Genomic DNA, 20589 nt, shown 5'->3' with positions numbered 1-20589 from the left:
CTTAGCACACTGTGCGCAACTGACAGTTACTCCGGAAAGGCAACGGTGGCTACCCTACAAACTCAATCATTCCCGGAACAGAATACACATGGGGAAAGCCCACAAACTATCCCATAGACACAGAAAACCTAGTTCACAAAAAACTTCCATGACGTTTGCGATACGAAAACACAAATCATCACATCAGGAACGGAACGTACACCTCGACCTGACGAGGCTCTTTCATGAAAAAGCCCACAGAGCGCGAACGTCACAAACAACGCGAGGAACCCGAAACTGGCCTCCTAGACCAGGAAACAGACACGCACTTTCGCTCTCCTTCCTCCCATCAACAGTCTCTGACGTCTAGAGCAGGGCGGCTGGGCCCTCAAAAAGCAAACAGACGGGAACGCGAGGCCATTCCGGGAGGAGACCGAGCCACCTCTGCTCTCGCCCAGCTGCGCGCACCCTGGGAACCCTTCCAGACCGACTGCGACCCCACCCACGCCTTCGGGACCCAAGAACAACAGGCACGTGGGCAGCCAAGACGCCCAGCGGGAAACCACAACAGCCGCGCGTCACTCACCTCCAAGGGGGTCTGGTCTGCTGGCGGGTCAGAGGTCCGCAAAGGCCGTTGCTTCCGGAAGGGACTGAAGAGGAGAAATGCGCCTGGGAAACAGCGCGGCAGCCTCGGACACGCAGCCTCTCCTGATCCGGCCTGACCCTGCGGACGCTGACTCTCCTTCAGGCTCGGCCAGCCGCATCGAGGACGGCTCCTCTCCTCACGGCTTGCGCTGGCTCTCTGGCAGGAGTGGATGCGGCGCTGACTGCCAGCGGAGAACTGCCCAGGCGTGCAGGTGCACTTCCGGGTCACAGTGCCAGGCGCAGGCGCACTCCTCAGGGGCCATCACCGTGGCAACCCAGGACGCACCAGCACACTTCTGCATCCATCGTCCCAAGCCCCAAGGCCACTTCCAGTCCTTCCTCTCCAGGCTGTGACCAGGGACGCGGACGCTGATGGCCCAGGTTCTCTGGACCCCACCTCCCTGCCTTGTGGGAGTCCTCAATGGAGCTCCTGCCTTCTGCCTCTTGCCTCCTGCCTCCTGCCTGGATCCCACGGCGTAAGGCTTCCGGGACGGTGGAACTGTGAGGTAGCGGGTAAAGCCACCTCCACAGTGCAGGCATCCCATATGGGTGTGGTTTCGAGTACGGCTGCTTCACTTCCAATGCAGCTCTCTGCTGTGTTCTGCGAAGGCAGCAGAAGACGCCCCAAGTCCTTGTGCCTCTGCACCCATGAGGAGTTCCTGGCATGGCTCCTGGCTCCTGGCTTCCAATACTCTCAGCTCAGCTCACTGCTGCCAGTTGAACAGTGCTCCAGCAGGTGGAAGACTTTCTCTGTCTCCCTCTCTATCTCTCTTTCTCTCTCTGTCTCTCTCTCTCTCTCCCTCCCTCCCTCATTTCCCCCCTTTCTTCCCCTCTGTGTGTGACTCTCAATATCCCTGCTGCTTCACCTGCAGGACAAGTTTGGCCTCTCACGGCTATCGCCCTTCTGTTACCTGCTCTCTGGTGCTGTCTTCCACGCTTCCCCCAAGGCAGGCTGAAGAAGTAAGAGGGGAGAAGAGAAAAGAGTGCTCTTTGTTCTGTCTTTTCCCTCCTATCCACTTGATTTTCTGTCAGTTTGCTAACTAGCATCCCACGATTGCTTTGCTTGATTCCAGTTAGCCACTGTGTGCTGAGCAGAGCCAGTCTTTCCAGATAGAATCTGGAAGAACATTCCTTCTCTGGGACTGCTTACCCCAGGGTTCCTACTCCGCCATAGGCAGTGTCACAGGCTGAGTGATTGAGTTTTGTGGTGATCTGTGCCAAACAAATTATGTTGCCTTTAGAGCAGGAACCTTGGACAGTTTTCTGTGGTAGTGGTGGGGGGCGTATTTTATAAAATGACATAGATGCAAAAACTTATGCTATGACAACTCAGCATGCGTACTTTTCTGGCTGATCTTGCCCTCAGAGCCCTCCCCCCTTTTTATTTTTTTATTTTTTATTTTTATTTTTTATTTTTTGACAGGTAGAGTGGACAGTGAGAGAGAGAGACAGAGAGAAAGGTCTTCCTTCTGTTGGATCACCCCCCAATGAGCACTGAGGCTGGCGCACCACGCTAATCTGAAGCCAGGAGCCAGGTGCTTCTGCTGGTCTCCCATGCAGGTGCAGGGCCCAAGGACTTGGGCCATACTCCACTGCACCCCTGGGTCATAGCAGAGAGCTGGACAGCAAGAGGAGCAACCGGGACAGAATCCGGCACCCCAACCGGGACTAGAACCTGGTGTGCTGGCGCCACAGGAGGAGGATTAGCGTATTGAGCTGCAGCGCTGCCCCCCCCCTCTTTTAAACAACTTTGTTGAAGGCTGGCGCCGTGGCTCACTTGGCTAATCTTCCACTTGTGGCACCAGCTCCCCAGGTTCTAGTCCCGGTTGGGGCGCTGGATACTAGTCCCATTTTCTCCTCTTCCAGTCCAGCTCTCTGCTTTGGCCAGGGAGGGCAGTGGATGATGGCCCAAGTGCTTGGGTACCTGCACCCGCATGGGAGAATGGGAGGAAGCACGCAGCTTCTGGCTTCAGATCAGCTTAGCGCCGGCCATCGCGGCCATTAGGGGCCAACAGAACAAAGACCTTTCTCTCTGTCTCTTTCTCACTCTCTATGACTCTACCTGTCAAATAAAAATAAATAAATAAAAAAGACACAATATAATATGTACAGTTTCACATTTATAAGAAAAAATTTTTGTTGAAAAACAGTATACATACCAAGAAGTACACACATGTGTACAGGTAAATGAGTTTTTCATTCTCTGACCTCACACATAATCAACACTCAAGAACAAACATGACTGTTGCATCAAGAGCCCTTGGAATGCTTTTACATATTTAAAAAAATTTTTTTAATTTATTTTCATTTTATGTGAAAGGCAGGGAGACAGAAAATAAGAGTGAGAGTGAGAGCGAGAATAAGAATGAGAGAGAGAGAGAGAGAGATCTTCCATCTGCAGGGTCACTCTCCAAAATGGCTGCCACAGCCAGTATTCCGGGTAAAACAGCAGTGAAGAAAGGCATCCTCAGTTCTTTGTCTCCCGTGAAAGAAGCATTTCCACCTGGACACAGCAGTGAGCAAAGCGAGCTTTATTTTATTTAAGTCAGGAACCTGCTGCCACTGCAGCCAGGAGGGTTATCCAAGAGAGACAGCCCCCAGAAACTGTCCAGTCTCTTAAGTACGACTTTGGGGGTAAAAAAACAGAATAATAGCTAACAGTCAGGAGGCTGAGACAAAACGCATCAAAAGGCTGGGTTTGTAATCTTGTTTGTCCTGTCTTGCCTGCTTGTGATAAAACAAAAAGGGCCTTCTTTCTGTTTTCACTGTAAACTGAAAACTCAGAGGGTGGAATCACTACTTCCTTGCTATTCTCATGGAAAAGGAGTGGGATTGGCACTTTTGTCTTGCTAAAGGCAGCTTTTGGGGGGACGGAAGCGTTTTGTGCCATCTTAAAAAGAGATTTCCCCTTCTATTGGCTGGTTTTTGTTTTTTGTTTTTTGTTTGTTTGTTTGTTTTGACAGGCAGAGTGGACAGTGAGAGAGAGAGAGACAGAGAGAAAGGTCTTCCTTTTTGCCATTGGTTCGCCCTCCAATGGCTGCCGCGGTCGGCGCACTGTGCTGATCCAAAGGCAGGAGCCAGGTGCTTCTCCTGGTCTCCCATGGGGTGCAAGACCCAAGCATTTGGGCCATCCTCCACTGCACTCCCTGGCCACAGCAGAGAGCTGGCCTGGAGGAGGGGCAACCGGGACAGAATCCGGCACCCCAACCGGGACTAGAACCCGGTGTACCGGTGCCACAAGGCGAAGGATTAGCCTATTGAGCCATGGTGCTGGCCGTCTATTGGCTGTTATTAACTCATCTGCCTCCTCCCACCAGGGCTGGGCTGGGCCAAAGCCAGGATCCAGGAATTCCCTCCAGGCTCCCTAGCCCAGGGGTCAGCAGCAGGGATCCGAAACCTGTGTCTTCACTCCAGTCCAGTACTGTGATTTTTACACCAGGGACTCTGCTCTGTGTGAGCATAAGTAAATGTTGTTTTAAGAAGGGGCAGAGGAGGGGATTCTGTTGACCTACTACGTGTCAGGTGCTAATACAGGTACCTGACATGTGTTACCCAGCTTTAGTCTTGGAGTGACTGTTGAGGTACATGGGGATCTTACTATTTTTCAGGGACTTCTCACTTTTCCAACCTGTCCAGTGAAAGAGCCGAGGGCCACGCAGTGCCAGTGGCCTCTGGGATTGGACGCTGGCAACTCCTTGCCCTGTGGTCATGATCTTTCTCCTACCTGAGAATGTCTCCCAGGCAGATGGTGAGCACTGGCCACAGGCAGTTCCCCTAGTTGGCCAGGCATGGGCCTGAGGCTCAGCCCAGCCTTCAGAGGGGCCCATCTGAGTCCACGGGTGGTGCAGCTGGTATTTCCGGAACGTTCACAGGGCTGGGATTTGCAGTAGTCAGTAACGAGCTGCTTAGCCTTGAGCTTAGCTTCTGAAAGATGTGGAAGCTTGAGATTCTATTCAAAGTCAAAGTCCAGGACTGGGCGCCCGGCAGGGACACAGAGAGGGCTCTGGCACAGCTGTCCTTTGCAATCTTCCAGCGGAATTGAAGCAGACAAAAGATGCGTGGTTCTAACCCTCCCTGATAAACGCCACACAGGGTGCCCACAGGAGAAGGGAGGTGGACAGGGCATGTTGGATGTAACCCATGGTTTACAGGATGCTGGTTTGTAAGCTGCAGCTCCTGCCTGTGAATGCCAGGGACACTGGCTGAAAATCACAGCTGTGACCCAGACTCTCCAAAGATGGGGATGGAAAGTTGTCGGGTGTTTTTGCTGGGTGCAGTGGGGATGCTGTATGTGAGTGTATGTAGCGGGTAGGGGAGTGGACTGTACAAGCCATCTGGAGCCCGGCAAGGTTGTAGCTTTGTGGGTTTGGTACAGCAGTCCTCATTCTCCAGTAGAGGTTGGGCTACACGGTAGCAGAAATTTCCCTTGAAGTCTCATTGCAGTCTTAGTGCTTTGCTGCAATTAAGTCTGATGCCAGCCGGGCCCTTTTCCAGGCCCCTGAGCTCTCTGGGGTTGCTCCATGATCCTGGCTGCTTCACCTTCCCTGTGTCTGGCCTTACAGTTGCGGAAGGAGAAAGCAGGAGGCCCGGGCTTCCTCTGGGAGGGACCTGCATGGCTCCCACCCCTTACCCAGTGGGCAGAACTGCTCCCGTGGCCTTATATCTGGGAGGTAGGGGTGGAGAGTCATGCAGGTGTGATGCCGGCAGTGTTGATGTCATAGCTGTTCTCCCCCATCCAAAGAGGGTTCCTTGTCATCTGGGTACCAGACCCAGCAATATTCCTAAGCTGATCTACCACCTTGCCAAGACAATCTCCCAGGAGAAACCGCCCCCCCAAGCCATGGTTTCAGACCCAGCATCTCTTGCTGTCATCCATGTCCAGCCATGGGATTTTGGGTTGTGCACTTAATCTCTTGTTTGAAAACTGGTTATGTGGAGATCATACTAACGGCACCCAAGCTGACAGTGGATGTGATGCATCAGTGAGAACACACAGATGAAGTGTGGGGTTGGTTCTGAGTGTCTGTGAGCCGACCCACCCCAGGGAGGCAGGGTAAGGGTCGGGTGGTGCTGACGGGAAAGTAGAGGTGCTGTTGGCCTCTGACCTCCTGGAGCCCAGGGCAGCCCAGCCTGCTGGTTGCAGTAGCAGTGGGGACTCACCCTGGGCCTTGTCTGTGGGGCCAGCAGAAAGCGGCTGTGCCCCCATCCCAGGGCAGGGGGTGTTCCTGGGACTTCCTGGGCTCACTGTGTGTGACATTCGGCTGCCTTGCCCTGCTGCTGATTTTGAGTGCTTTCCCTTCCTTTGGTTCATCTCCTCTGACGGATCCACTGTTGCTCCCACACGTCCTGTTTCCCTGAGGCCAGGCCAGCGTGGCCGCTGATGTCTGTGCCAATTGTCACAGGCGTGTGAAGCTGTTGAACCTCCCCGCCAGCCTCCTGCCACAGAAAATGAAGAGCTTGCTGGGTCAGAACATGTCGGCCAAGAGTCCCTTCATCTACTCGCCGGTCATCGCACACAAACATGGGGAAGAGCGCAACAAGAAGATAGGTAGGCCCCGTGGCCCCAGCTCTGTCCCCTCACCCTGCCTCCCGCTGCCCCTAGCACCTCTGGATGTCAGCACAAAGCTCCAGGCTGGCCGTGTGTGTGCCTTTCCTCCCACAGAAGCTTGTCTGGTTTGCTGCCTTTGGCAGGCAGCTGCCCGTGGAGCTGAGTTTTAAAGATCTATTTCATTGAAGGCGTTTTCAGGAAAGTCCCAGGAACTGGAAAGAGCTGTGTTTATGGAGACTTAACACAGATGACGTCAGAGTGGCAGTGGAGACCAGCGTGATCTCACAGGGTCCGTGCTGACTTCCCACCCAGCAGAGAAAGCTCTGCTCTGGGGTTGGGCCGTGTCCCTGGTGCCGTTTCCCCGTGAATGCGGGGAGAGGAGCAGCAGAACCCTGGTTCTCTTGAAGACCTCGCCTCTGCTCTTCCAGCTCCAAGCTCCCCGCCCCTTCCCAGCCTGCGGCCGTTCATGTCTCCCTGCCACTGACAGTGTGCCCCAGGCCTGCCCTGTCCTGTGTCCTGGTGTCCTTTGCAAGGCCTGGCCATGGCTCGAGCTCTCTCCCTCACTGCCCTGGAGACAGACCCCAGGGCCTCCTTGCATGTGGGGCGGGGATTGCCCGTCATGCTGGCTGGACTGTGCATCCCCACGATAGATCTACAGGGACAGGGGCCTGCATTTCCTAGACAAGGAGCCTGAGCTTAGGGAAGGCCGGGCCCTGCCCAGAGGCTGACTGCCCTGGGTCCCCTCCTGGTGTGGAGGCCCAAGGTTGCCAGCAGCTCTCTCGCTCTTGGTTTTTGATCCTCAGAGCTTTCTGTGCTTCCTCTTTATTTCTGTTTTTGATTCCATGCCTCCTTTTAGGGAAAAGGCACCTTCATTCCTTAGGGGCCCTGCCTCGCATACCACCCCTGCTGCCTGCCTGTCCTGACCCCCCGCCTCTCTCACCTCTGCTTCTCAGATCCAGCCACATGACTCCTTTCTGGTCCTTGAACACCATGACTTGTCCCTGTCCCATGGTTTGGTCTCTGCGTGGACCTCATCCCGCTGCTGTCGCTGCCTCACTCACAGTCACGCTGCTTGGGTCTCTGTTCAAATATCGCCTTCTCAGAGGGGGAATCTGCTGCTCCCAGCACTTTGGAGGCCACCCTGCCCTCAGCATCCCTAGCTTGCCCCTCGGTAGTGCCTTTCCTTAACTCAATTAGACATTTGCCTCTTTATGGCTTCCCTCCCGCAATGTAGCAAGAGGCTGGGAGCTCTGTGCTGCTCCCTGCCCCGTCCCCAATGCCCACAGCACAATGAAAGAGTGAATGGAGTGGACAGGGCTTGTCCAGGACCTCACTGCCAGGGGAACTGGCCTTGTTGCTCAGTCTGTGCTGTCCACAGTGCCGCATTGTCCCTGGCAGAAGGGACACTGGAGCACTGTGTAGAGCTCCTCATTGTCGTGTTTCTCCTGTGATTCCAGCACCGGCTGGCCGTAGCTCCTAGTAGGGCCTCACTGTAAACATCACCAACAAGTTGCAGGTTGTCAGAACTCCCTGAAAACAGTGCATCTTTGGAAGAAAAGTTGTTTGCTCAGCTACAGGGCGAGACCAAGGTGGGAGTCCTAGACAGACCTGTGCTTTCTGTCCCTGGAGATCACTTCTTCATTCAGATGCTGCTTGAGAAGAGGCTGACTTGTATTTTTGTGCCTTTAGTTGTCACATTAATTTTGGAGGAGTTGATTTTTATCTCCTTTTACAGACGGAAAAACACAGACTCAGAGAGATAGTTTCCTACAGGTTACTTAGCTGGTTAGTGGCAAAGCCAAGAGCTGGGCTCACACATCCCCAGACCAAGTGTCCCACCCCGACAGGTGCTCTCTGGTTTGCTCTAATGTGCACGCACACCTGGTGTGGGCCCCAGTTAGCTGCAGATGACGCCTGGCTCCTGAGGGCTCAGGTACAGCGTCCTGGCTTCATGGTGGTGTGGCAGCCACCTGTACACCGTTTGTCCTTTGCTGTCAGTGTTCAGTAAATCATGCGAGCCCAGCTCCTGGCTAGTGCAAGTGTCCCAAGCACGTTGACACTGGGCTGCACTGAGCTAAGCCAGAGGGGTACAGCCTGCCCCTACCCACCCAGTTCATGCAGGCCGAACAAGTGCATAGGAAGTCGAACAGAGAGACGGGATGTCGGTGTCAGAGGTGCTCCTGGGTACCTCCCCTCTGAACCTGAGCAAAGACTGTGCACTGGGGAGGCAGGGCCAGAGAGGCTCTAGAGCAGACTTGTATAGAGGGCTTAGGGGCTGGAGGCCAGGCTCCTCTTCTTGAGGCCACCTGTGTGATCCGCCGGGCCCAGCACAGCAGGGGATAGGGGGCCCCTGGTTACAACATTATTAAGGATTCAAAGACAGCGACATCAGAGCCTTAAACTCAAAGCCTTGGAGCTTGGCTTGGAGTCTCTGTCCTTGTGGCTCGTGCCCAGCATCCAGCCTCATTTCTGTTCTTTGTTCTTAAGCAACTGATGAGGCTTCCTTTCGTGAATGAGGCCCAAAGACGACACCAGGTGGGAGTTCTCATCGTGGTGGGATTCTGGTGCTGTAGGTGCCTGTTCATGGAGAGGGTGGAGACAGGGGTGCACATCGCCTGCCCTGAGCCAGCCTGCCAGGGCACGGCAGGGCCCTGTCTCCTTCCCTCGGCTTAGAACTCGGCACTCAGGGATTAAAAGTTTGTTTGTTTACTTTTCATTTTATTTGAAAGGGAGAGACAGAAAGCGAGGCGGGGAGGGAGACGTGGAGAGAGATCTTCCATCCACAAGTTCACTCTTCAAATGCTTACAACAGCCAGGGCTGGGTCAGTTCAAAGATGGGAGCCCAGAACTCAATGATCCAGGTGGCAAGGACCTGAGTACCCCAGCTGTCACCTCCTACCTCCCAGGGTGCGTGTTAGCAGGAAGCTGGAACTGCACCTCCTGCCCCTCAGGGTGCATGTTAGCAGGAAGCTGGAATTGGAGGTGGAGCAGGAACTGAAACCAGGCATTCTGATACAGGATGCAGGCATCCCAAGTGGTGTCTGAACCGCCACGCCACACGCCCTCCACCCTTGTCCTCTGTGATACAGTTTTTCATCATAGTAAAAAGTGCCTGCTCATATATTCAGTGGATAATGTCAAACTTTGTGTTTTTTTTCTGAAATATATAACCAAAGACTCAGCTGAGATGCATATTATTTGTTGAATACTCATGGATAGTAGAATGTACTTTGTGTTCCATGACTTCTGATATCTTTTGGACAATTTTCTGCCTATGGTGTGGACTCGTGTCCCTTTTGCCTGAGATTCTAGTCTCTGTAAGTCCATCTTTAACTGGGTACTGGAGCTGAGGCAGACCCTGAGGGCCAGTGCTGACACCACCTGCCCTCCCCCTGCACTGATTCCTGGCCTGAGTGCCTGTGTGCAGGCTTCGTCTGGGCCCTGCTCTGAGAAGAGATGATGGCAACCAAGGTGCCAGGCAAGGCCTGGACCAGTGAAGAGATTCCTCCCTCTTGTGAAAGGACCTTGCGGTATCCCCAGATTCAGTCTGACGTCACCGCTGCCAGGCAGGGTGGCCTGGACAGGACGTGGCAGCCTGGGGTTGCAGCCTAGCCCTGCAACCCCCACTCCCCACCATGTGACCTTGGACAGCCGACAGGGCCACCTGGTCAGCACGTGTGCCCTCCATGCTGTGGGCACGCTGGGAGCTCATGGGGAGCATTGCGCTGAGGGTCAGGTGAGAGAGTTCCTGAAGTCCCTGCAGATGATGTTTGCAGCGGCACTCGTGTGCCTGGGGCTCGGTACCGGGATGCAGCAGGCAATCAGGAGCGCTTCCTCCCACAGGCAGAGGCAGACGTGGCCATGGAAGCACGTGTCTGCACAGATGATAACAGGCGCAGGGGATGGGCTGAACCTGAGACAGCTGGTTTCACCGCTGCTGACTCCTGCTCCCTTGCTGTTTCAGGGAGGGACTGTTGAGGCAGGGGCACGGGCAGGGGATTGTCTGTTTCTGACAAAAATCACTTCTCACAGACTCAGTGATTGACTTTAGACTTACCTGTAGTGGCTGTCAAAGTACAAATTACTCTTTTTGGCACCCTGGAAAGCACAATGATCATTTTTTTGACTATGAGAGAGAACGAATCTGTGATACCAGGCATAAGGACCTGTTTAAGAGACAATGAGTTCTTCATCTTCGGTTGGGGGTGGACTAGGGTACAAGTGTCCTGCAGGCCAAGGGAGGCTGCTAAGGGTGGAGGGGGCAGGTGAGATGAGCACAGCTGCCCTGGCTCCTTTGTGGAGAAGCCCCTGCAGCTTATCAGAGACTGACGTCAGAGAGAGGGCAGCCTGAGTCCCAGGAGCTACCGAGGGGCAGCTTGGTAGAGGGAGAAAGAGCATGGGTTCCAGAGCTGACAGCCTTGTGTTTTGAGTCTGAGCAATGATTTATCAGGGCCTAAGATGGTCAGGCCGCCCCACCTGTCAGGTAGAGTTTTCCTTCTTCGTAAAATAAGACAAGTGCTGGTTCCGACCAGGTGGCAGCTGGTCCTGCACTGTGTTACTCTGTGCCATCATCTTGTGAATGGATCCAAGATGCCAGCTCCCGGTCATCATCACAGGTGTGGTGGAGCTGGTCCTGGATCCTGTGCAGGCTGCCTGGCACAAGGTGTTTGCAAAAGCTGAAGGCTCCGTGAAAGCTGAGGAATTCCGGTCAGCAAATGCTGGAAAAGCCTCTGCTTCCCCTTCTGCCAACACCTATCTGCTAGGCCCTGCCCGGAGTTCCCAGGCCTGGGCCCGAGTCCCTGTGGCACGAGATGCTGGCGGTGGTGTTCCCAGGCAGGTTTGCTCACCTGCTAAGAGCCCGAGGGCCTGCCTTGTGATCCCAGGGTCACTGCTGTTCCCCCGAGGTGATTACAAACAGCAGTGGGGCAGCCGTGTGGAAGGGCTGCATGCCTCATGCGGGGTCTGACTTTCCTTCTCTGCCTTCCAGTTTCACAACTGGTGTTCCAGGTGAGAGCCAGGCTCTGCCTGCTGGCATATCTGGGACACCCGTCATGGGTACTCTGCTGGTGTCTCATTGCTTTGCAAGAAATCACCAACTTCCCAGTTTAGAGCAATACAGATTGAGTTCCTCACTGTCAGTGAGATCGGGACATCTAGTGCAGTCCTATGCCCAGGCTGTGTCCACATCTCAGGCTCAATCAGGGGAGGTCTGTGTCCATACCCCTCATGGAGTCCTCAGCCATTTCCCTGAGGTGGCCTCCCTCAGGTCCCCGTTCCCTGCTGGCCCCAGCCCCTCACTCAGGTCCCCCGTACCATGCTGGCCTCAGCCCCTCCTTCAGGTCCCTGTTCACCACTACTGGCCCCCAGCCCCTCCCTCAGGTCCCTGTTCACCCCTGCTGGCCCCCAGCCCCTCCCTCAGGTCCCTGTTCACCCCTGCTGGCCCCCAGCCCATCCCTCAGGTCCCTGTTCACCCCTGCTGGCCCCAGCCCCTCCCTCAGGTCCCTGTTCACCCCTGCTGGCCCCAACCCTACCCTCAGGTCCCTGTTCACCCCTGCTGGCCCCCAGCCCCTCCCCCAGGTCCCTATTCACCGCAGATGGCCCCCAGCCCCTCCCTAGGGTCCCTGTTACCCCTGCTGGCCCCCAGCCCCTCCCTCAGGTCCCGGTTCACCCCTGCTGGCCCCAACCCTACCCTCAGGTCCCTGTTCACCCCTGCTGGCCCCCAGCCCCTCCCCCAGGTCCCTATTCACCGCAGATGGCCCCCAGCCCCTCCCTAGGGTCCCTGTTACCCCTGCTGGCCCCCAGCCCCTCCCTCAGGTTCCGGTTCACCCCTGCTGGCCCCCAGCCCCTCTCTCAGGTCCCTGTTCACCCCTGCTGGCCCCAGCCCATCCCTCAGGTCCCTGTTCACCCCTGCTGGCCCCCAGCCCCTCCCTCAGGTCCCTGTTCACCCCTGCTGGCCCCCCAGCCCCTCCCTCAGGTCCCTGTTCCCTGCTAGCCCCCAGCCCCTCCCTCAGGTCCCTATTCACTGCGGATGGCCCCCAGCCCTTCCCTCAGGTCCCTGTTCACCCCTACTGACCCCAGCCCTTCTCTCAGGTTCCTGTTCACCCCTGCTGGCCCCCAGCCCCTCCCTCAGGTCCCTGTTCACCCCTGCTGGCCCCCAGCTCCTCCCTCAGGTCCCTGTTCACCCCTGCTGGCCCCCAGCCCCTCCCTCAGGTCCCTGTTCCCTGCTAGCCCCCAGCCCCTCCCTCAGGTCCCTATTCACTGCGGATGGCCCCCAGCCCTTCCCTCAGGTCCCTCTTCACCCCTACTGACCCCAGCCCTTCTCTCAGGTTCCTGTTCACCCCTGCGGGCCCCCAGCCCCTCGCTCAGGTCCCTGTTCACCCCTGCTGGCCCCCAGCCCCTCCCTCAGGTCCCTGTTCACCCCTGCTGGCCCCCAGCCCCTCCCTCAGGTCCCTGTTCACTGCTGCTGGCCCCAGCCCATCCCTCAGGTCCCTGTTCACCCCTGCTGGCCCCCAGCCCCTCCCTCAGGTCCCTGTTCACCCCTGCTGGCCCCCAGCCCCTCCCTCAGGTCCCTGTTATCCCTTCTGGCCCCCAGCCCCTCCCTCAGGTCCCTGTTCACCCCTGCTGGCCCCCAGCCCCTCCCTCAGGTCCCTGTTCACTCCTGCTGGTCCCAGCCCATCCCTCAGGTCCCTGTTCACCCCTGCTGGCCCCCAGCCCCTCCCTCAGGTCCCTGTTCACCCCTACTGGCCCCCAGCCCCTCCCTCAGGTCCCTGTTCACCCCTGCTGGCCCCCAGCCCCTCCCTCAGGTCCCTGTTCACCCCTACTGGCCCCAGCCCTTCTCTCAGGTCCCTATTCACCCCTGCTGGCCCCAGCCTCTCCCTCAGGACCCTGTACCCTGCTGGCCCCCAGCCCCTCCCTCAGGTCCCTGTTCACCCTGCTGGCCCCAGCCCCTCCCTCAGGTCCCTGTTCACCCCTGCTGGCCCCAGCCCCTCCCTCAGGACCCTGTTCCCTGCTGGCCCCCAGCTCCCCCCCTTAGGTCCCTGTTCACCCCTGCTGGCCCCAGCCCCTCTCTCAGGTCCCTGTTCCCTGCTGGCCCCCAGCCGCCCCTCAGGTCCCTGTTCCCTGCTGGCCCCCAGCCCCTCCCTCAGGTCCCTGTTCACCCCTGCTGGCCCCAGCCCCTCCCTCAGGACCCTGTTCCCTGCTGGTCCCCAGCCCCTCCCTCAGGTCCCTGTTCACCCCTGTCCCCCAGCTCCTCCCTCGGGTCCCTGTTCACCCCTGCTGGCCCCCAACCCCTCCCTCAGGTCCCTGTTCACTCCTGCTGGCCCCCAGCCCCTCCCTCAGGTCCCTGTTCACCCCTGCTGGCCCCCAGCCCCTCCCTCAGGTCCCTGTTCACCCCTGCTGGCCCCCAGCCCCTCTCTCAGGTCCCTGTTCCCTGCTGGCCCCAGCCCCTCCCTCAGGACCCTGTTCCCTGCTGGCCCCCAGCCGCCCCTCAGGTCCCTGTTCCCTGCTGGCCCCAGTCCCTCTCTCAGTTCCCTGTGCTGCTGGCTTGAGTTCCTAGGGGCCACCCCTCCAGGAGGGGTCTGGCCCCCTTTATGGGCTCACTTGATCACATCTGTCCCATCTACAGCAATCTCCCTTTTGATGAACTCAGTCAGCTGGTTGGGGACCTCTATTAAGTCTACAGGAACCATTCACCTGTGTCCTGTCATGTGGCTTGGTCATCATGTTCACACTCAGGTCGTCTCTGGGTTGTTTTGGGGTTTCTTGCGGTCTTGGGGTTGTTTCAGAGTTCTGTCTCCCCAGCAGCTGCTGACTTACAACTAACAAGGAGGTGGGCTGGGTGGAGAAGTCATGGTCTTGGGGGCACAGGTGACCCACACTCTGGGCCTCTTGCCAATGACCCCAGCCTTCTTCCTGCATTGAGAGCCTGTGGGCCCTTGGGGTGCTGTGTGCCGTAAGGAGCCACACCAGGTCCAGCTGTAGCTTTGTGAGGTGGCCTTGCTTTGCCAGCAGGAGCTCAGCCTGCAGAGGGTGGAGGAGGCACCCTGTGTGTAGTGTCAGGACAGTGGCAATACCTTGCTTTGCATGGTTTCAGAGAAAGCAGGGCATACCAAGCTCTGAACTTCCCACCTCACAATGGGCATGGTGGCCACCACCTTTGTGGGAAGAAAATCATCAGCGGGCTGATCTGAAACCCCATGAAAAGTTCAAAACTACCTGCTAACCCCAGGGTTCTTTTGCATGTGTGTGTCTAGATGTCCAGTGGGTTCAAGGGGACGTGTGTGAAGTCCAGCTGATGGTGTACAACCCCATGCCATTTGAGCTCAGAGTGGAGAATATGGTATGTACCACTAGTGGCCTCTGTGACCGAGAACTCCAGCGTGTCACTAATATGCGTCTTTGCTTAGTGTTAGAGGCACTAATTTTTGCACACATGTCTGCTTTGCCCAAGATGGTAAGTGTTTGGGGAGTGAAGTCCATATTTTGTCATTACCGTGTCTCATGCTTGCTGCCGAGTAGATGTCTGAGGCACAGAGCAACCCTGGGCTTGTACACGCACTGAGCTTTGCCCATTGGCTATGAGATTGGAAGTCAGCACTTCGGAGTTCACAGGAGCTTACTGGAGATTGTTGTGCTGCTGTGAGGTGACACAGGGATCGAGGCGCAGGGGGAGCTGTAGAGAGAGGTGCTGTGTTACGGCATGTAGGGTGTGGAAGATTCATGCCCTGGGTCCATGCTTGCTTGGCGGACTTGTGCCGCCTTCAGACTACCATGGGATCCGTTCCCAAGGTTCTCTGTACTGCGACCAGAATCATAATCGTGTTCCATGTGAGAACCAGGCTCTTCCTGCTGGTGTCTCACTGAGGGTCATGCCCTGTGCCAGGTACAGGGTGCGTGGCACCCAGGGGATACGAGGGCCCATAGGCCTCATCCCTGGTGGGAACACAATGAGCTGTGTTGGGGATGCATGGCGCCTGCCTGGGAGAGATGCCCCTGCTGGCTGGGCCAGACTGCCAGGTGGAGCCACAGTTTTCTGCAAGCCAGGACTGTTGGGCAGCTCTGCTGCATGTGGCTGCTCCCCGAGCCTGTGTTAAGCCTGCAGTCCTGAGACTGAGGACCGGTGTTCCCCCAACTGTTACACAAGGGTGCACTGGCCTCAGGACATGGCCGTGCAGACGTGCCTCTGCTGTGGCTGTCTGACTCTTGGAATCCAAGGGGGGAATTTACCCCAAAGTAGTTAAAGTGTCAGATGATTGCTACTGTTTCTTATAAATATTTTTCATTTTTAAAAGTAGCATTTTTACCTGGTTTAAAAGTAATAAATTATGTGTTTTAATAAATCAGGAAGGGTAGAGACTTAGACAAGAGAAAAGCACCACTTGGATATAGCTGGCATACCATGGTGCTGTGTCGAAAGCTGACTCATGGAACACTTCAGACGTGCACACGCCACCCACATTTCAGGCAGGCAGCGGTGGCCACACTGCCCTGGCTGTTCTAAAGACAGAGAGGCCAGTGTGTCTGTTAGAGATGAAAGGCATGTGATCAGCTTCTCTGAGTGCGCCCTGCCCACTGCGCCCCCTCCACACGCACACACGCAGATCACTTCACGCCTTTGCCTCACATGTGGGCGGCAGGCGTACTCACTGCCCCCAGAGTGTCTTTGCTGCCGGTGTTTCCTGTGCACAGAGCTAGAGACAGTGTATGTGCATTCCACACATCCAGCTGTCTACACCACGCGCACATCTGTGCATGCAGTTTTCATACATCCTGAACTCACATCGAGGCCCGGCATCTTGCCTTCCTGCGTTCCATGTTTGTGCCCTTCCTCCCAGCACACCCACTACATGCCTTGTCCTGCCACAGATAAAAGAGGTTTGTTTTAAAATTTTATTTATTTATTTATTTAGTTATTTATTTATTTATTTATCTGAAAGTTGAGTCACAGAATCCATTTGCTGGTTCACCCCCCAGGTGTCTGCCCAAGCCAGGACTGAACCAGGCTTGAAGACAGTTCTGTCTGGATCTCCCACATGGGTGGCAGAGGCCCAAACACTTGGGCCATCTTCTGCTGTTTTCTCAGGCATATTGGCAGGCAGCTGGATCGGAAGTGGAGCAGCCAGGATGCAAACCAGCAGCAATATGGGATGCTGGTGTTGTAGGCAGCGGCTTTACCTGCTACACCCCAATGCTGGCCCTGGGTCTGAGAGTTTGAGGGCTTCCTTGACTGCATGCTGCGGAAAGCGGACCCCCCACAAACAGGGCAGGACTCTGTGTCTTGAGTTCTTTAATTTATCTCAGCAGGGTCCTGTAACTGTGACGAAATCTTGCACGTTATTCGTTAGATTTACTCCAAGGTAGTTGGAATTTTTGGTGTCTTGTTCATTTTTTTAAACATTTTATTTTCCAATAGTTGACTGGTGATTGTTGACATCTTTTAGATTGTGGGAGACCAGGAAGAAGCTTCTGGATCCTGGCTTTGGCCTGGCCCAGCCCCGGCCATTGCAGCCATTAGTGGAGTAAAACAGTAGATGGAAGATCTCTCTGTCTCTGTTTCCCTCTTGCTTTCAAATAAATAAATAAGTGTTTCAAAAAAAGATAAATAAAAATTTTTCCTTTGTGTTCATATTCCCATTTGGTACAAGAAGAAAGCAAACCAAACATCAGAAACATGGTGGAGAGGACCAAAATCAAGGACAGCGGCTGTTGATCTGACTGCCCCGTGCATCACGTGTGCATGGTCTCGCAGTTCTCTGTGGGTTCTTTTTTTTTTTTATTTATTTATTTTTGACAGGCAGAGTGGACAGTGAGAGAGAGAGACAGAGAGAGTTGGTTCACCCTCCAATGGCCGTTGGTTCACCCTCCAATGGCCGCCGCGGCCGGCGCGCTGCAGCCGGCGCACCGCGCTGATCCGATGGCAGGAGCCAGGAGCCAGGTGCTTTTCCTGGTCTCCCATGGGGTGCAGGGCCCAGGCACCTGGGCCATCCTCCACTGCACTCCCTGGCCACAGCAGAGAGCTGGCCTGGAAGAGGGGCAACCGGGACAGAATCCGGCGCCCCGACCGGGACTAGAACCCGGTGTGCCGGCGCCGCTAGGCGGAGGATTAGCCTAGTGAGCTACGGCACCGGCCTCTCTGTGGGTTCTAAGAAGCCACAGCCTTCCACTGCCTTGTTCTTGGTTGCCAGGTGTGCGGTGCAGGCTGGTTCTGCTCACGTTGCTCTGTGCCTTGCTGCAGGGGCTGCTGACCAGCGGAGTGGAATTCAAGTCGCTCCCCGCAGCACTCTCCCTTCTGGCCAAGTCTGGTCTGTACCCAGTGACGCTCGTAGGGGTCCTGCAGACGACTGGAACGATCACTGTGAACAGTAAGGGCTTTTCTGATTGCTGCTATTGAGGGCTGCCACACTGCTGTTCCATACACCAGGGTCCAGAGCCTCTCACCCATCTCATTTGTCCTCGTCCATCAAGGTATGGGGAACGACTGCCTTTCCTTGGGATGTGGTGCAAGTTGGTGGGTGTGATTGGCACCTGCCAGGCTCCTGCTGCGGTGGGCGGGGCCCTCCCTGTGCTCTGTCTGCCTCCTCCTCCAGACAGTCTTCCAATGGCTTGGTTCCTACCTCTGCACCCTGACCTCTCCTGATGCCACGATGTCCCATGTGCTCTCAGGAAGCCCCTGTCATCTGCTGGATATCTTGGGAGAGTTGGCTGTGCACGTTGAGTCCCTTCTGCCACTGGTGCCATGGTCCTGTACCCCTCCACATCCTGAGTTTATCCCTTATCCCTTCACCAGAACACATCTGTGGCGTCACTAGTAGCGTTTACCTGCCTAAACCTGGGACCAGTTGTTTGGTTTGCTTGGAGCTTTAGTGCTCATTTGCCACCCTGCATGTGTGGCGAGCTGTGTCCTCCAGCCTTGGTGACACCACACCCTCCAGATTTTCCGCTGTCTCTTTGGCCCTTCTTCCTCAGTCTTTCTGGTCTTGTGCAGGTGTCCCCGTGCAGCCCAGCCCTCTGACAGGTGCTCCTCGCTCTGTGTTTCTTGTCCTCCTCTCTGTCCTCTGTAAGTCACCTGTGGTGAGGGTGTCCCCAGCCCCACAGCATTTTTCTACCTCACAGCCCTGCAGACTGCTGACCACCCCCGGGGTCGGGTGCCCTTCCCTGGCCTGTGCCCCAGCACTTCCCAGCTATCCCCCTGGTGTCCGATGGGTGGGACATGCATGTTCAACATGTCCAACCCAAGTGTACTGCCTCCCCTCCCCAAAGCGGTCTCTCCTCTGAGACCCCTCTCTCTCCTCTGAAGGTGTCGTGGTCAGCCAGTGGGAGTCACTTTCCCTCGTCATCAGGCCGAGTTCCCCAGCCCTGTGTGTTCCTGTGCTCCTCTGCCGAGCCTTCCTGCTGAGTTACACATTGTTCCTCTACCTTTGCTGTATTGCGAGTGCCCTACCCTTTTCTACTTCCTCCGATATGTGCGCAGGCTTAGTGGTCCCTGAGCTGTGCATCTCTGTGCAGAGCAGTTGGCATTGTTCTTTGGTGTGTCTTGTGCACGAAGCTAGATGGGCTGACTCTGTACTGCTGGGCACAGTAATGTGTGGACCCCAAGTCTTTGTCATCAGACTATTATGTGATAGCAATTTTCAGCAATGGTAAGGAAAGGCCTGATTCTAATTAGGGATTATAAAATAGTGGTTGCTCAGCAGGCGAAACATATATCAGGCTCCTATTGAAAGAGAAATGCGATTAGTGTTAGCAGGTACTAGACTTGTTTATGTGCTCCCTTTGACTCTTAGTCCTTTCATTATGATCAATTGTGAACTGAAATTGATCACTTGGAATAGTGAGATGGCATTGGCACATGCCACCTTGATGGGATTAAACTGGAATCCCCTGGTATGTTTCCAACTCTACCAATTGGGGCAAGTCAGCCCGAGCATGCCCCAAATTATACATCTCTTCCCTCTCTTATTCCCACTCTTATGTTTAACAGGGATCACATTTCAGTTAATTTTCAACACTTAAGAATAACTGTGTGATAATTACAGAATTAAACCAGTCATATTAAGTAGAACAGACAAAAAAAATACTAAGAGGGATAATGTATTACACTAACCGATAGAATAAATAAAGGGGAGAGTGATCCAACATGGGAAGTGAGATACTCAGCAGACTCATAGAATGGCAGATGTCCTAAATAGCACTCTGGCCTCAGAATCAGCCCTAAAGGCACTCGGATCTGGCTGAAAAGCCCATGAGAGTATTTCAGGCATGGAAAGCCAAGACACTCTGGCAAAAAGATCTCTGTTAGTGAGATCCCAGTGGAAAGAACAGGTCTTCAAAGAGGGAGGTGCCTTTCTCTGAAGGGAGGAGAGAACCTCCACTTTGACTATGACCGTGTCTAAACAAGATAAGAGTCAGAGAACTCAAGGGGCTTCCATAGCCTTGGAAACTCATGACTGGTGCATAGGGAGATTACCGATGCCATAAACAGGAGTGTCAATTTGTAAAGTCAACAACAGGAGTCACTGTGCACTTACTCCTCATGTAGGATCTCTGTCCTTAATGTGCTGTACATTGAGGCTTAATCCTTTAACGAGTACTCAAACAATATATTTCACTTTGTGTTTCTATGGGGGTGCAAACGATTGAAATCTTTACTTAATGTACACTAAATTGATCTTCTGTAAAAAAAAAAAAAAAGAAAAGAAATTATCAATTCCCAACTTGACTCTCACTGGGATTAAACATGACAATAGGTCTGCTCTGATTTCATCATCATTTAAAAAAATCATCTATTATTTTTCACTTTATGTTTCTGTGTGGGAGCAAACTGTTGAAATCCTTACTTAAGGTATACTAAGCTGATCTTCTGTATATAAAGAGAATCGAAAATGAATCTTGATGTGAATGGAAGGGGAGAGGGAGTGGGAAAGGGGAGGGTTGTGGGTGGGAGGGACGGTATGGGGGGGGAAGCCATTGTAACCCATGAGTCGTACTTTGGAAATTTATATTCATTAAATAAAAGATAAAAAAAACTGTAATCGAGCCACAAATAAATAAAAGAGTGTGTTTAAAATTAAAAAAAAAAAGAAAAGAAAGAGAAATGCGAGAGACCCTGGTTCCAGATGTGGGTTTGTGGGGAGAATAGTGTTTTGCCCATTGCAGGGGTGTTTTGACAAGCCCACTCTCTGAAGGGGGGTGAGCTGGAGTGGTGTTGAGAGAGCAGCTTCCAGCCAGCAGGAGCCACAGGAGGACTGAGGAGGCTGCTGGGGCCCCAGGAGCCCTTGAAAGCCATGCTGCCTTCTCCACTGAGCACACCCCAGGCTCACACAAGTGTAGGCAGGTTGTCACCTGAGCCTCGAGCCATTGGGTATGGTTTCATTTTGTTGCACAGTAAATGCTGTTGATAATAATTAGCTAAATTTCAA

The 20589-nt window shown here is 54.7% G+C and overlaps 1 pseudogene across 1 annotated transcript in view; it reads right to left on the bottom strand.

The window, feature by feature from the left end:
• The window catches only part of LOC149120570 (A-type voltage-gated potassium channel KCND3-like), a 129806-nt pseudogene extending 128952 nt beyond the window's left edge, over window positions 1-854 (bottom strand). The window contains exon 1 of the transcript XR_016225735.1: window positions 566-854. The product of XR_016225735.1 is annotated as an A-type voltage-gated potassium channel KCND3-like (transcript). The remainder of the gene's footprint in view (window positions 1-565) is intronic.
• Window positions 855-20589: the final 19735 nt, after the last annotated feature.

This window comes from Oryctolagus cuniculus, chromosome 19 (assembly GCF_051225735.1).
Source record: "Oryctolagus cuniculus isolate XC-2025 breed Fujian yellow rabbit chromosome 19, ASM5122573v1, whole genome shotgun sequence".
NCBI lineage: Eukaryota > Metazoa > Chordata > Mammalia > Lagomorpha > Leporidae > Oryctolagus > Oryctolagus cuniculus.
The sequence above is the reverse complement of the archived record's forward strand: the minus strand, read 5'-3'. Positions and strand labels throughout refer to the sequence as shown.